The sequence below is a fragment of the Callospermophilus lateralis genome, unplaced genomic scaffold (assembly GCF_048772815.1).
Source record: "Callospermophilus lateralis isolate mCalLat2 unplaced genomic scaffold, mCalLat2.hap1 Scaffold_124, whole genome shotgun sequence".
Taxonomy (NCBI): domain Eukaryota; kingdom Metazoa; phylum Chordata; class Mammalia; order Rodentia; family Sciuridae; genus Callospermophilus; species Callospermophilus lateralis.
Genome location: NW_027512424.1, coordinates 3,494,646 through 3,507,749, shown reverse-complemented (window position 1 = coordinate 3,507,749; position 13,104 = coordinate 3,494,646). Strand labels below are relative to the sequence as shown.

The window sequence follows — 13,104 nt, the reverse complement described above, 5'->3', positions numbered from 1 at the left end:
CATTATCAGATTAATGCAATTTTTTTTTACCATTTTCAGATTGCCTAGGTTAGTGATGTGCAATGAAAATATAACACAAGTCATATATGTAATTTCATGTTTTTTTATTAGTCAAATTGAAAAAATGTAAAGTTGAAATCAATACAATGTTTTATTAATTCAATAGATGGAAACCCAACATTTTACATTTATAACACATTTCATTACAGACTCTAAAATTTCAAAATTTTATTTCTTGATTAGTATTTAGGTTTCATAAAATTTACAGTAGAACATAATATTTAAGGTGCTGGGCACACATCTGTTATCTCAGAAACTGAGAAGGCTGAGGCAGGAGCATTACAAATTGCAGGCCAGCTGGGCAACTTAGCCAATTCCTAATTCGAAAAAAAGTAAAACAAAATGGGCTGGGGATATGGCTCAGTGGTAGACAACTTGCCTAGTATGGGCAAGGTCTGGAGTTCAATTCCCAGTAATGAGGGAGGAGGGAGTAGATTCAAATACCCTAGTTGTTCCAACCACAAAATTATTTCCAATAACTAAATTGTGTCAGTTTACAAGTTTACTAAAATTAAATACTTGGTTACTCTGCCACACTAGCCACATTTAAAGATAGTTAAAGATAGGTATACCATTGGAAGGCATAGGTATAGCTCTAGTGGGTTTTACTGTTTTGAACAGTTTGAATTAAGTTTCAAGAGAAAATATTTTCTTTTACAGGCTGTGGCTGTGAATATTGAAATACATGAGAATGCATTCACACACACACACACACACACACACACACACACACATCTCTGTTTCTCCAGAGATGTCAAATCTTACACTATATATCTAGGTATTTTATCACCTTTTGAACACTCTAATCACCTCAATAGTCACCTTACTTTCTTCTTGTACTTTTTAATATATATCTATGCATATATACATATTTGAGTCTGTTAGAGGTTGCACTGAATACCATGCTGTATACAATAAGGGGTGAAACTTGATGCTTGTTCTCAGATGCATGTAACTTATAAACTTCTTATAATAATGTTCAAGGAGGTTTGTCTGTTTTAATTATGAACGTAGAGTGAATCAGTTGACATCCTAATCTCTTTTTGCTGTTCTCTTAAGTTGCAAGAATTTCAAGGATACTTTGGTACTGTTTGTACTATAAAAATTTCATTTAAGTAATATGTAGTGACAGGTACAGGAACTGTCATGTAATAGAGTATCGTTCTTATATATCATGGCCGTGTATGGGGGGAAAAAACTGATAGCAATATAAATAATATTGTATATTATGTACCTTACTTACTCCCTCAGTCATAAACAGTAAAAATTCATCTAAAACAAAAAAAATCTTAAGCTCAACTTCAGTTTTCCAGGATTCCATGGAAACAAATTTTAAAGAGGGGTTCCTTTAGTTGGTCAACTGAAGGAGCTTGCGGCTGTATGAGCCCCCGTTTTGCAAACAACGTTCTGATTTCAAATACATCTTAAAAACACACGGACGGATGCACAGCTCGGCGACCCACAGATTTCCACTTTCCACGCACGCACGATTTCCCACGAATTTTGTCCACGACCAAAAGCGCTGGGGCGCTCACTGTAGAAAATAAAAAGATCTAATAAATTCAACTTTGACGGGGATGCCCCGCGTCCACCCCCCAGCATGCCGCGGCCCGCACTGTCTGCACAGGGAGCGCCCCCTAGCCCGGTTCCCACGCTTTCGTAAACTGCCGCAGGGCAAATTAACCCGGAGAATGCCACCGCGCTTGCGCCGTGGAATGCGCATGCGTCGCAGTGCCGCGCATGCTCCACGGCAGAGGCCTTGGAGAGCTCGGAGGGTAATGGAGCTGAAGCGCCCCGCCCCCGGTGTGAGTGCGGAGCTTTCCTTCCGCACCGCGTCGGCTCGTTTTTTTCCCGGCTGGCGGCCGGTCGTTACCTGCATTGTCTTCTCTCCCCTGCACGCTGAGCTGCTGCAGCCCACCATGGCGATCGTGGCGGGTCTGGGGAGCCCGGCGGCGCTTGGTCTCTGCGCCACAGGTAACAAGTACACTGAGGCTCGGCGCGCGTCCAGGCTGGGCCTGGCGGGCGGGGGTCGCCGCGGGGGCCCGACACTGCGGATGTCTTCAGGGGCTTTGGCACTGGCGTTCTGGAGACTTGGCGCGGGGGGTTGGGAAGATGCGGCTGCTGCTCCTTGGCTTTTTACTGCACGGGCAGCGCTGACTCCATTGGTGGGCGATGGGAATGCCGGTGTTCCTGCAGACCTTGCCTTGGCTCCAGGGTCTGTCTTGTCACCCTCAAGGGTGTTTACCACCGGGGTGGGAGAGAGGGTCAAGGACTGACCGCGGTCAGATCGCCAGGATTGTGCGCTGTGAGACGTGACTTGTTGGTGTTGGTTAGCCTTTCCCAGGGCGCCCTGGCTCTCGTTGCTTGATGATTCGGCCACCATTAGAACCTGCGGTGTGCCAGCCTCCATTCTGTGTGCAATGAGTATCAGAGGGGTAGCTCGGCTTTGGTTTCTTCTCTCTCTCTCCTTTTTTAAAAAATAGTATTTTCAATAACATTTGGAGTTTTTAATGAAGAGAGGTGATTGCTTGCAGAAAAGAAAAAAAATAAGAGAAGCGAGTTTTGTCTACATCCAGAAGGTAGTGAAAAAAAAAAAAAAAAGAAACGTAGAAAATGGCACCATGTCAGAGGTGGATTAGCCTACATAGCATTTGCTAGTTGCAGGATGATTGCACGCAGAGTAAATGTTTGTTAAATGGATGTAATTCATTTGCATCACTGTAATTCTTCTGCATCACTCAATCCTTGGAATGAATCATTGATCCATGGTAGACCCTAACAAAGAATCAAAATTTTTTATAGGTGACTAAACATGGTAAGAGGCAAATGATAAATCATTGAATTTTGTCCTCTCTTTTTGTTTTGCAGTTATTTTGCTCGATATGGCTTTTTGTAAAAGTGTTGTACAAGATTTAGATGACTCGTGAGTATATACAAACTGTTATTTTAACTTTAAAAACTTGAGCTTTTATTTAAATATTTGCATGTGAATCTTTTAATGATAGGGGCAGTAATGACCAGTGTTTATATGTTGCTACTTTTTTTTTTTTCAGGAATTGTTCTAAATACTATATATGTACCCCAAATATTTTTACTAATAGTTAAAAGATCAGAAAACTTTCAAACATCATTTTACCTTGTATTTATTTCTTTGTGCTCTAATCATATAGAGTGGGTACTGGAATTTACTTTCTCCTTTTTGGGGGGAGGGGTGTACTGGAGATTGAACTCAGGGGCACTGGACCACATCCCCAGCCTTATTTTTATTTTATTTAGAGACAGGGTCTCACTGAGTTGCTTAGAGCCTCGCTTTTGTTTAGGCTGGCTTTTGAACTCACAATCCTCCTGCTTCAGCCACCTGAGCCTGGAGGTACAGGCATGCACCACCATGCTTAGTGTTTATTTTCATAGTATCAGCCTTAATCACAAGGCCTTGCTTATAGTGGGTGAACTGTCTAGCTCTAAATAAAAATCCTATATGTGATTTGGCTTGAGTGAAGGTGACAACAATGCCTTTCCTGCCAAGCCACAGGGGGAAGGTGCCCTCCCCACACCAAATTTAGTTGCACAGTTTATTGCAGTCTCTGGAGGGTCTTGTAATCAAGGATTCAGACCTCCTGGGCCAACCATGTTCATATGTATATGTGTGCTCCTAGCCCAGTTCTGTGTGGAGACCTCTTTATTTGGGGCTTCATCTGAGGCATTTCTCAGACACTTTTGCCAAGACCTCCTCATCAATAGTCACTCATAAAGAGGCAGAACCCTTTTGTTCAGCTCTTCTCAGCAGTGAGATGAATTTCCCTGTCTGCTGCATCAACCTGATTCTCTGTTAGTGCTCTTTCATGTATTAAAATGGTACATTGAGGAGCTGGCACCTCTTTTATGTCTCTTGGCTCACATTGTGAAAGTAAGTGAATAAAGGCTTGATTATTACTTCCAGTCTAGCTGATTGTCCTAATTTACCTCCTGAAAACCTGATTGCATGACAGAGTCAGTGTGGTGTTCAGGCTGATCAGTTGAGCACAACGTTGTTACAGAAGAGCAAAACACCTAAGATCCTATGTGTACCAGGCATGCTGATGGATCTTGGGAGTACTTGCAGACTGCTTATAGAAACTTTTTGGTGCTGAGGAAAACAATTAGGTACAAAGAAGTAACCTTATTGAATTTAGTGATACTCAATTGGGTGTGTCATTACAGTTTTCAGCTTATCCTGGCAGTGCTGACTGCCTGAGGAGGAAGGAGGAGTTGTGCTCCTGCTGATCATTCCATTAGCTGTGTAGATGCTTACTGGAAAGGCCCCTACACTGGGGAACATTTCCAAGAGCATAACATGCTTATGAGATAAATGTGGAAACTGGTTCCTCACAGTAGAGTAAGCACATGTGCCATCAGTTGTTTCCTGGATCCGTAAGACAGGGGCCATGGAGATTCTGGTAAGATTCTGGACCAAGCATGGAATGCCATTATTTTGAGAAGGCACCAAAACAGCATTGAAAAGGTGTTCCACTTGTTTCACCATGTTCAAAGCTAAAAGTACTTCCCCAGGGACAGATTCCTCAAGCTCATGGGTGAGGGTATTCTTACCAAATAGAGAACACTGGACCCCTTATTCCATTAATAGTGCTCTGGATCCCAACTGGAATTGATGCTTCTCTGGATTTGCCTTAGCCGTCCACATGCTTTCCACTGGCTTGAGCCACACTATCTAGACCCTGACATGACCACATTTGCTTCTTGTTCACATTCTCTCAAGATTACTGTATCTGATGGCTCAGCCTGTACATTGGTGGGACAGATGTTGGGCATACAGTGCACTCTCTATGCACCAGATGACTCCAATTCATAGGGATGGTTGAACATTTTAATGGACAGCTGATGACAGTGTACAACTTTACCCCCGCCTGGACTACACATTTACTGAGTTATTTCAATGCAGTATCAATTGGGTACTTTTCTCAAACATTAAAACTGAGCCATCAGGAAATGATGGGAACCCTCCTAGAATCCAACCTCTCAGATTAAAAACAGCCAGTTTGTAAACAGAATTTTCCAAGCATAGCAAACTTAGGCTTTGCTATATTAACTTTTCTCTAGAGGTAAAAAATGTAATAAAAGGGTGAAGAACTTAGGTATACAGTGTCATCCCTTGGTATCCATGGGGATAGGTTCTACAATTCCTTGTAGATACGAAAATCTGGATGCTTAGGGACCTTATATAAGTGGTATGGTGCTCTGTGCACATCCACCTGTATAGTTTATATCATCTAAATTATTTATAGTATTTAAATGTCATATAAGTAGTTATTATTTTCTGTTGTCTAGGGTATAATTTCAAGAGAAGAAAATCTTGCAAGCAACACTCTGTCAGATGATCAAAACTGTCTGAAACAATTTGAGCTTGCTATAGCAAGAACTCAGGGGTACTCAACTACTCTTCTGGCATTAGGGTTCTCTCTTCCATCAGACAAACCATTCTGTAGACTTAAGAGTGTTAAAAAAAAAGAAGAAAGAAAGAAAATTAAAGAAAGCGAAGAAAACCTGCACATGTTCATTACAGAATTGGAGAGGCAGTTTTCTATCCTGCGTCTCACCGAGTATTTTCAGGTCTTAGTTAGTGATCCACAGATGAGGAAAACCAATTACATTTGTATTTCTCCCAGAAAAACCTTAGTTCCACTTTTTTTTTGTTGTTGAATTCTTTATTCCTCTTCTTTGAGTGGTTCTTTTTAAAAATTCAAAGAATAGGATAAGATGTGGAGGTCACTGAGGAAAAATTTTACACACATTTATTGAAAGAATTTGTTTCATGTTTTTATATTTATCAATTTGTTATCCCTACCCTTATGATACATTTGTAAAGTGAACACAAACATAAAAATCAGAGATCTGCTTTTGTTTTTAGGTTTAAAGAAAATCGAAAAGATGACATTTGGCTTATAGATGTGAGTATGTAAATTTTATGTTAATTACCTGCCCCTACCATTTTAAAGACTCTTTTTTATTCTCTTTCACCCAAAGAAGGCAATATATAGTTAGTACTTATGTATCTTCTTAATTTGTTTTTGCAGATAGTATTATTTTGGGTTTTCTGTTAAAATGAACCTTAGAGCTTTAAGGTTTAAGGGACATATTTTATTGAAATTTTGGGGGTGAGAGTATTAAGATGGGAAGCTAGTACCCTATCTTATAATGAGGTAAAATTTATAGATTATGTCTTTAGGAGATTATGATATGATTTTATTGCATAATTCACTCATTTCTTCTTGTTTTCCAAGATATTGAATATATTAATATCATTTAGTCACAGTCATACTTTCATCCTTTTTGTTTTTTGGATTCTGGGGATTAAACTCAGGGGTACTCAACTACTGAGCCACATTCCCAGCCCTATTTTGTATTTTATTTAGAGACAGGGTCTCACTGAGTTGCTTAGTGCCTTGCTTTTGCTGGGGCTGGTTTTGAATTTGGAATTCTGCCTCAGTCTCCTGAGCTGCTGGGATTATAGGTGTACACCACCATGCTCAGCCATACTTTGATCTTAATAGTGAACAATATTAAATATTTAGCATCCTTTCCTCACTTTCTAGTTTGGAATAAATTTTAACCTCATGACATTGAAGATTTGTTTTAACATGCCTTAGCAAAAGTAGAGTAGCCGCAAAAGAAATGAGATAAAGATGGTAGAGTTGGGGATTATTGAAGCTGTGTGATGGGATATGAGAGTCCACTGTTCAGTTTTTTCTCCTTTTGTATATTTTAACATTCCCATGGTAAAAATTTAAAAAGAAATATTACTTCATGAAAATGCAATAAGCAGTTTGTTAGCTTGGGTTCTAAGTATTACCCCCACCATTTGCTGATTCTGGTCTGTGATTTTAGTTTTATCAGTCAGACTTGTCACTACTGCTACTACTGCTGTGTGACACAGGGAAGGTTTCTTAAGGCTTCTAAGCTTTGAATTCCAATGCTAAGCCAGTTGTCTTAATGGTCTCCTGTATCTTGCCAGTAGATACAATAAACTCAGCAAAGGCACTCACTTTGTTGGGATTTTTGTAATAAAAATAGATTCTTTATCATTAACATTTGGATGTGCACATGGTATGACATATGCATTTTTATTTACTGGTTTCTTTTTTTTTTTTTGAAGAACATGAATACATTCACTTGGAAGCAAAGATATTTTATTAAAATTCATATATCTGTTTTAAATAGGTATCAATAATCTATTAAAATGAACTTAAGTTAGTATTATATTTGAGGTATGACTTAGGAGTTAACCTATCTAGATTTCTGTGTGTCTTTTATATTTTGCTGCATAACCATTTAGGAAATATATTCAAACGTTTAGTTCCAAATAGATTATTAGCAGATTATTTAATCAAAGAGATTCTTTAAATGTTAAGATTGATAGTTACGGTAGTACAACATTTTTAGTGATTCTTTTTTCCCCCTTTGGGTAGTTTTATGCACCATGGTGTGGCCATTGTAAAAAACTGGAACCAATTTGGAATGAAGTTGGCCTTGAGATGAAAAGCATTGGTTCTCCAGTTAAAGTTGGAAAGATGGATGCTACTTCCTATTCTAGTAAGTCTTGATGTAGTTTATTATTTTACTTTTCTCATAAAGAAAATATTTTAATTATATGCAGTAGTATTCAAGGTGGAAGAAAACATAATTTTCTGCTCTTGTAAAATTATCTTAGTTTAAGACTATACTTTATAAATTAAATGAATTAGCCATTGAGTATTATATATATATAAACGTACAAGCCATTGTGTATTCGTATTTGAACCCAACTTAGGTACTTAGTTTACATGAGGCAACTATAGAAAGTTGAACATTTCATTGTTGATATAAGTTAAGTGAATGATAGTTTATTGTCTGAGTAGATAGATGGTATGGTAGAGAAGTACATAAGAACTTAAAGATGAATTAGGATGAATATGAGAATCAGGAAGGAATTCATGCTGAAAAGAATATAAGAACAAAAATCAGAACTGAAAATGGGCTTAATGAGTATGTACACAAAATAAAATGAAGCAGAACAGATCTGTCCTCCTGTTTGTTTTGTAAATAGAATTATTGGAACATGGCTACACTTGTTTATTTACAGTTGTTTAGACAGTGTTGATGCACCAGTGTCAAAATTCAGTAGATATGACGAAAACTACATGTTCCCCAAAACCTAAAATATTTATTATCTAATCCATTATAGAAAAAAAATGCTCTCTTAAAGGATTTAGGCAAAGAAAAAATTTAGTTTAGAGAAGTATGAGATATCATGGAAATTTAAAAAGAGCATGACTCTAGAAGTAAGCCTGGCTTTGCCTGCTACTACTGCTGTGTGACACAGGGGAGGTTTCTTCAGGCTTCTAAGCTTTGAATTCCATATTGGTACATAATTAATTGTAATGCAGCTTTTATTGGTTATTCTGAAGCTTGAATGATGTTGTGTTTGCAAAATCCATTGTATGTTATAAATATATATTTCCTTTTCTTTTAGCTGAAAAAGAAAGTTGAACTGTGTAATATGTATTTCTTTTTTCGGAAATCAACTGCACATTTTGGATCATACCTATGTTTTAATTTCAAGTTTCTCACATTCTACTTTTGTGGTTTTGGGAAAATACTTAAAATACTTAGTTTCCATGTCTGTAAGGGACAGTGATATTTTCAAGGTTGTGAAGATTTTATTACTGTTTTATGTTCAGAACCCCCTATTGAAATAGCATGTATACAGTGGTAAAGGATGATTTCAGATTGTTAGAACCTCCCAGGGCAGAATGTTTTGCATTTTATTAGTTGTCCTTAAGGAAGTTATACACATTTTTGAGAAGACAAATTTGATAGAATTTTTTTGGCAGCAACTTGTAAATGAAAAAGAAGAGCAGGTGGAGACAAGAAAATCACGTGAGTGAATTTTTTTATGTGTCCTGGTGTGGGTCACTAGGAGCTTAGGCTGGGGTAGAAGCAGTAAAGTGAAGAAGGAATTCTTATATCATGTTCAAGGCTGAAGTAGCAGATGAGATAGTTTGACAGTGCTTCATTATATTCACTCATCTGTACCACTACTGTCATGTGGAAAAGAATGAAAAGTTTGATTTTGTGTGCATTTTCAACCTCAGTTGAATTGGAGCCATTGCTTCATTCATGTTTCTGACTTGAGGAACTAGAGTTCATTTGCGTTCTTAGGGCTGGAGTTACTGATCACACATCAGTTTTTGCAACTTTGAAATAAGACAGGACATTGTCAAAGGGAGAAAATAATATTCTTGAGTTGCTACTTCTTGAAATAAACTTTTAAATAAACTTTTAACTTCATGTGTAACTACTGAAGGAATCCCTTTATAAGGCATTCCTTTACTAATTACACATGAAATAGGTTCTTATGTCTTGATTAGAAATGTATACACATTGATCATAGATGCAGTCCTTCATTACTTCACTCAATTATTATTTCTTAACTACTGTTTATAAACCACCAAGTCTCCAGAGATTAAAGAAAGACTCAAATACATCCTGCCTGTTTTGGAAATGCTTACAATACAGCCTTATAGAGGTAGAAAGATAAACAAAGCAGTAAGTGTAAAAAAGTCATAAAAACTGTAAATTCTTATGATCACTTGAATCATTGAGTGGAGTAATAATGTATAAAGCAAAGTGGAAATAGTCATTGAAAAAGTAGTTCATATAAGTTAGTAAAAATTTTTATGGTAAACTGGTCATGTGATGTTTCAGTGATAACTAACGATTTACATTGTCACAATTCATTATAATATCTAATTCATCAATGTACTATTTATTAAGTGTTTCTGTGTGCCATTATTACATTGGAACTCTGATTAGGGGCAAAATAGAAAGGACTGGGTATGTAGCTCAATGTTATAGCACTTGCCTAGTATGCAAAAGATCCTGGTTTTCATTCCTAGCACTACAAAAAAAAAAAAAAAAAAAAAAAGCCCATGCATTTCTCCTGAGTAACTTAGAGAAGTATTTTAAATGCTGCGATTAAAAATCAGTATTTTTTTCTGCATCTTCAGAATATAATGTGTATATAAGTCAAGAGTATCCACACACAAACACACTGTATACATATATATACTGTATGTGGTTTTTGAATTTTAATTTTAAAATGGGACTGGGACTTTTTTTGTTTTTCATAAACTAGAGATTTGGTTTTTGCCTATAATTTCATGATTGTTGCAGATTTTATTCCTTATGTCTTGATTAGAAATCATCTTAACATCATATTACATGTTGGATTAATGGGGAGGAAAAACCACTATAGAGATTGCTTTGAAGGAAATATACATACAACACATTATCTCACATAAGCCACCTAGCTTTGGGAAAAAGGAAAAGAGGAACTGATATATACTGAGGCCACTATCTGCCAGGTTTTAGGATAGGTGGTTTTTTATATACCACCCCAGTTTGCACCTCAACCTACATAATGATGTGTTCTTGTGAATACTTGTGGCTCCTTGAATAATTGAAACATGGTTTATTCAAAAAAGTCATTCCTTTGTAAGAAAGTTACTGAGTCATATTCATTAAATACCACGTATTGGGGCAAGACAGGAACATTCTAGGTGTTGGTAATTTGTTAGTGAGCAAAACGAACAAAAATTTCTGTTCTTGTAGAGCTTGCATTTTTATGGAGACAGACAAAAATAATCAATATAAACAGGAGTGAATATTCAGTATTTCATGTTAGTCATGGATGCTTTGTCCTCTGCTGTAGACAGAAAGAAAATTTATCTTCCTAGTATTTAAAAAAAGTTGATAAATATTCAGAACCACTGTGGAGACATTACAAATACATTTTTGGCTTATACTTTCTAATGTTTCTTTAAATACTCTAAGGCAGTTCAAATTTAGGCATTTTAGTGGAATTTAGAGTTAAATAGACAAAGAAATTGAATCTGTTGGGATTATTCTGTCTTAACTATAGAATGTTAATGATTTGGCTATTTTACTAATACCTCTTCCATCCGCACAACCCACTTCTGTTTCTCGGCCTATAGTCTGTAGACTTATGACATGCATTAGGATGACGTGGGAATTCATTGTCAGTTCAGAATCCTGAGGCCTACACCACTGTACCAAATGGAAATCTTTCAGATTTGGTCAAGAAAGTATATTTTGAACATGTACTTCAAGTGATTTTGCTGCACACGTAAGTTGAAGAACCAACCACAAAGAAGAATATTAATTTGATTAATAGATAGTTATAGGACTTTGTTTCAGAGTGAGGTAGGATTATTCAAAGTGATCATGTGCAGCAAAAGTCTCTAAGATTCTTTGATGATACCTTATTTCTTATTCATTTCTTTGTAGTGGTTGAAAGCAAATACCATCAAACTCAATCCAACATATCTGTTTATAGAACTTTTGAAGTTGAGAAATTTGAACTGTTTGTTTATTCAGTTCTCTGTGTTTAGAATTGTACCAGAAACTTCTTGATGCATGGTTTTGTTTGTTTTGTTTTCTTTTTTTGGAACTAGGGGTTGAACCCAAGGTTGCTTTACTGTTAAGCTATAACCCCAGTCCTCTTTACTTTTTATTTTTGAGACAGAGTCTTTCTAAGTTGCTGAGGGTCTCCCTAAGTTGCTGAAGCTGGATTCAGACTTGTGATCCACCTGCTTCAGCCTCCCTAGTTGCTGGGATCCCAGGTGTATACTACTATATTAATCCCTTCATGCACAGTAACTAATATCAAATTTAATAAAAAAGCTGTATGTGATCACTGTAAATTCAGATACATATTTTAGCCTTTCTTTTTTGTATGTATTCCTTCAAGAATAAATATTGGAAGTTTCTCATTCAGTAGTTAAATTGTGATATTGTGCGCCCTGTAGTGGGATGCTGATTTTATTGTGGAACCAGTGGAATTATGTTTAGTCTCTAGATATGGTTGTATGAAAAAGATCATAGTTTACCTCTTTTGATGCCTAAACATGCAGTGGTGTTTGAACAATAAAATTCTTATTCTGACTTCATGTTTACAGATTATATTTACAAATTAATTTTACTTTCTAGATTGTAAGCTCTGTTTGATCAGTGATTACATTTCAAGTTTTCTAACCTTGTATTATCAGCATTTGGGGCCAGATAATTCTGGGGTCTTTTTTCGGGGGGAGGAGTACAGAGGTTCTGTGCATTGTAGGAATTTTTTTTTAGCATTGTTTCTTGCCTCTACCCACTAGATACTAGTATACCACCTCCTCACTGCCCACTCCCGTCACCACATTGTGTCAATGAAAAATGTCTCCATTTGACTGACAATCACTATTGCCTTTTATGCCCTTTTCATATTGGATATATAGTGATACTTAGAGAGTACTAAGACAGATAGTATTTTTCAGCTGAAATAGAGATTGAGAGTTTGAGGCTAACTCCTCACTACGTCCCCCCACCTCCAGTTTATAGGTTAAGTAGCATGGTAACTAAGTGGCATGAGAATAATTATACATACGAGAATTTGAGATAGAATTATGCCCAGAATCCAAGATTACCATGATTCATATCTTTACCTGTCTCTGCCATCAAACTATTATAATTTCAAGGAGAAGCCAGAAATAAAAGATTGCTTCATATTTAATCTCAGTTTAGAAATATTTAAAAATATTTAAAATTATACAACTTCAGAGGAAGTTATTCATTTTATAAACAGGATCTTCTGTTTCTAAAGAAATCAATATTATTATTCTTTAATTTAAAATGTAGAGAATGAAAACTTAGACCGAGTCTCAATTGCAACCTTGCTTCCTAATTTGTTGTTTTCAAACAAGTTACCACATTTTCAAAAGTTTTCTTTAATTTGAATTTGTAGTATTTTTCCCTCCAAACAAAAATGTTTCAAAGTTCAGTGGAAGGATATTAAAACCTTTAAAATTTGTACATATTAGTATTTTAATATTATTTACACGTTGATGTATCAGCAGATAGTTACTAACAGTGAGGTCAAGAACAAGAGTAGGAAGGAAATAGCTCTAACATTTAGGGATTTAAAGGTTCTACCTGTAGTCCTGTAAGGTG

The 13,104-nt window shown here is 36.5% G+C and overlaps 1 long non-coding RNA gene across 1 annotated transcript; it reads left to right on the top strand.

Moving 5' to 3' along the window:
* The first annotated feature begins 1,953 nt into the window (after positions 1-1,953).
* On the top strand, positions 1,954-7,598 carry LOC143387055 (uncharacterized). Its single transcript, XR_013089811.2, has 4 exons — positions 1,954-2,034; positions 2,929-2,983; positions 5,966-6,005; positions 7,524-7,598. It is a non-coding gene; the product is annotated as an uncharacterized LOC143387055 (long non-coding RNA).
* Positions 7,599-13,104: the final 5,506 nt, after the last annotated feature.